Consider the following 4492-nt stretch of genomic DNA (forward strand, 5'->3'; position numbering starts at 1 on the left):
TATGGCTCCTGCCAGTTGCCGATAACTCTTTTACAAAACATGATCATCTCATATAATAAAATTTAGCATCATGTCTTGACCATATCACATCACAAGTTAGACGTCCTCTACTTTGCTGTTGCAAGTTTTACGTGGCTGCTACGGGCTGAGCAAGAATCGTTTTTACCTACGCATCAAAACCACAACGATTTTTCGTCAAGTGTGCTGTTTTAACCTTCAAAAAGGACCGGGCGTAGTCACACTCGATTCAACTAAAGTTGGAGAAACTGACACCCACTAGCCACCTGTGTGCGAAGCACGTCGGTAGAACCAGTCTCGCGTAAGCGTACGCGTAATGTCGGTCTAAGCCGCTTCATCCAACAATACCGCCGAATCAAAGTATGACATCCTGGTAAGCAGTATGACTATTATCGCCTACAACTCTTTGTGTTCTACTCATGCATATAACATCTACGCATAGACCTGGCTCAGATGCCATTGTTGGGGAACGCAGTAATTTTGAAAAATTTCCTACGCACATGCAAGATCTATCATGGTGATGCATAGCAATGAGAGAGAGCGTAGTCCACGTACCCTCGTAGACCATAAGCGGAAGCGTTATGACAACGCGGTTCATGTAGTCGTACGTCTTCACGATCCGACCGATCCTAGTACCGAAAGTACGGCACCTCCGTGATCTGCACACGTTCGGCTCGGTGACGTCCCACGAACTCTCGATCCAGCTGAGTGTCGAGGGAGAGCTTCGTCAGCACGACGGCGTGATGACGTTGATGATGAAGTTACCGACACAGGGCTTCGCCTTAGCACTACAACGAAATGACCGAGGTGGAATCTTTGGAGGGGGGCACCGCACACGGCTAAGACAACTGTCAACTTGTGTGTCTTGGGGTGCCCCCTTGGCCACGTATATAAAGGAGGGAGGAGGAGGAGGTCGCCTAGGAGGGGCGCGCCTATAGGGGGAGTCCAACTAGGATTTCCAATCCTAGTTGGATTCCCCTTCCTTTTCCAAGAGGGGAGAGAGGGAAGGAGTAGGAGAGGGAGAAGGAAAGAGAGGGGGGCGCCGCCCCCTCCAAGTACAATTTGTGCTTGCCATGGGGGGGGCCACCCCTTGAGGCCCTTTTCTCCTTTCCCGTATGGTCCATTAAGGCCCACTACTTCCCCTGGCGAATTCCCGTAACTCTCCGGTACTCCAAAAATACCCGAATCACTCGAAACCTTTCCGATGTCCGAATATAGCCTTCCAATATATCGATATTTTCGTCTCGACCATTTCGAGACTCCTCGTCATGTATGTGATCTCATCCGGGACTCCGAACAACTTTCGGTACATCAAATCACATAACTCATAATACAAATCGTCATCGAACGTTAAGCGTGCGGACCCTACGGGTTCGAGAACTATGTAGACATGACCGAGACACATCTCCGGTCAATAACCAATAGCGGAACCTGGATGCTCATATTGGCTCCTACATATTCTACGAAGATCTTTATCGGTCAAACCGCATAACAACATACGTTGTTCCCTTTGTCATCGGTATGTTATTTGCCCGAGATTCGATCGTCGGTATCTCAATACCTAGTTCAATCTCGTTACCGGCAAGTCTCTTTACTCGTTCCATAATGCATCATCCTGCAACTAACTCATTAGTCACAATGCTTGCAAGGCTTATAGTCATGTGCATTACCGAGAGGGCCCAGAGATACCTCTCCGTTACTCGGAGTGACAAATCCTAATCTCGATCTATGCCAACTCAAAAAACACCATCGGAGACACCTATAGAGCATCTTTATAATCACCTAGTTACGTTGTGACATTTGATAGCACACTAAGTGTTCCTCCGGTATTCGGGAGTTGCATAATCTCATAGTCATAGGAACATGTGTAAGTTATGAAGAAAACAATAGCAACAAACTAAACGATCATCGTGCTAAGCTAACGGATGGGTCAAGCCAATCACATAATTCTCTAATGATGTGATCCCGTTTATCAAATGATAACTCTTTGTCTATGGCTAGGAAACTTCACCATCTTTGATTAACGAGCTAGTCAAGTAGATGCATACTAGTGACACTCTGTTTGTCTATGTATTCACACATGTACTAAGTTTCCGGTTAATACAATTCTAGCATGAATAATAAACATTTATCATGATATAAGGAAATATAAATAACAACTTTATTATTGCCTCTAGGGCATATTTCCTTCAGTCTCACACTTGCACTAGAGTCAATAATCTAGATTACATTGTAATGATTCTAACACACATGGAGTCTTGGTGCTGATCATGTTTTGCTTGTGAGAGAGGCTTAGTCAACGGGTTTGTAACATTCAGATCCGTATGTATCTTGCAAATCTCTATGTCTCCCTCCTTGACTTGTTTGCGGATGGAATTGAAGCGTCTCTTGATGTGCTTGGTTCTCTTGTGAAATCTGGATTCCTTTGCCAAGGCAATTGCACCAGTATTGCATAAAAGATTTTCATTAGACCCGATGCACTAGGTATGACACCTAGATCGGATATGAACTCCTTCATCTAGACTCCTTCATTCGCTGCTTCCGAAGCTGCTATGTACTCCGCTTCACACGTAGATCCCGCCACGACGCTCTGCTTGGAATTGCACCAACTGACAGCTCCACCATTCAATAAAAATACGTATCCGGTTTGTGACTTAGAGTCATCCGGATCAGTGTGAAAGGTTGCATTGACGTAACATTTTATGACGAGCTCTTTGCCACCTCCATAAACGAGAAACATATCCTTAGTCCTTTTCAGGTATTTCAGGATATTCTTGACCGTTGTCCAGTGATCCACTCCTGGATTACTTTGGTACCTCCCTGCTAAACTAATAGCAAGGCACACATCAAGTCTGGTACACAACATTGCATACATGATAGAACCTATGGCTGAAGCATAGGGAATGACTTTCATTTTCTCTCTATCTTCTACAGTGGTCGGGCATTGAGTCGGACTCAACGTCACACCTTGTAACACAGGCAAGAACCCTTTCTTTGCTTGATCCATTTTGAACTTCTTCAAAACTTTGTCAAGGTATGTGCTTTGTGAAAGTCCAATTAAGCGTCTTGATCTATCTCTATAGATCTTGATGCCCAATATATAAGCAGCTTCACCAAGGTCTTTCATTGAAAAATTCTTATTGAAGTATCCTTTTATGCTATTCAGAAATTCAGTATCATTTCCAATCAACAATATGTCATCCACATATAATATCAGAAATGCTACAGAGCTCCCACTTACTTTCTTGTAAATACAGGCTTCTCCAAAAGTTTGTATAAATCCATATGCTTTGATCACACTATCAAAGCGTATATTCCAACTCCGAGAGGCTTGCACCAGTCCATAAATGGATCGCTGGAGCTTGCACACTTTGTTAGCACCTTTTGGATCGACAAAACCTTCTGGTTGCATCATATGCAACTCTTCTTTGAGATATCCATTAAGGAATGCAATATTGACATCCATTTGCCAAGTTTCATAATCATAAAATACGGCAATTGCTAACATGATTCAGACGGACTTAAGAATCGTTACGGGTGAGAAGGTCTCATCATAGTCAACTCCTTGAACTTGTCGAAAACCTTTCGCAACAAGTCGAGATTTGTAGACAGTAACATTACCGTCAGCGCCAGTCTTCTTCTTGAAGATCCATTCTTTTTTCTCATACATGGATCCCATCTCAGATTTCATGGCTTCAAGCCATTTCGCAGAATCTGGGCTCATCATCGCTTCCTCATAGTTTGTAGGTTCGTCATGGTCGAGTAACATGACTTACAGAACAGGATTACCGTACCACTCAGGTGCGGAACGTACTCTGGTTAACCTACGAGGTTTGGTAGTAACTTGATCTGAAGTTTCATGATCATCATCATTAACTTCTTCACTAATTGGTGTAGGCATCACTGGAACTGATTTTTGTGATGAACTAATTTCCAACTCGAGAGACAGTACAATTACCTCATCAAGTTCTACTTTCCTCCCACTTACTTCTTTCGAGAGAAACTCCTTCTCTAGAAAGGATCCATTCTTAGCAACGAATATCTTGCCTTCGGATCTGTGATAGAAGGTGTACCCAACTGTCTCCTTTGGGTATCCTATGAAGACACATTTATCCGATTTGGGTTCGAGCTTATCAGGTTGAAGCTTTTTCACATAAGCATCGCAGCCCCAAACTTTAAGAAACGAGAACTTGGGTTTCTTGCCAAACCACAGTTCATAAGGTGTCATCTCAATGGATTTAGATGGTGCCCTATTTAACGTGAATGCAGCTGTCTCTAAAGCATAACCCCAAAACGATAGCGGTAAATCAGTGAGAGACATCATAGATCGCACCATATCTAGTAAAGTACGATTACGACATTCGGACACACCATTACGCTGTGGTGTTCCAGGTGGCGTGAGTTGCAAAACTATTCCGCATTGTTTCAAATGAAGACCAAACTCGTAACTCAAATATTCTCCTCCACGATCAGA

The sequence above is a fragment of the Aegilops tauschii genome, chromosome 4 (assembly GCF_002575655.3).
Source record: "Aegilops tauschii subsp. strangulata cultivar AL8/78 chromosome 4, Aet v6.0, whole genome shotgun sequence".
NCBI lineage: Eukaryota > Viridiplantae > Streptophyta > Magnoliopsida > Poales > Poaceae > Aegilops > Aegilops tauschii.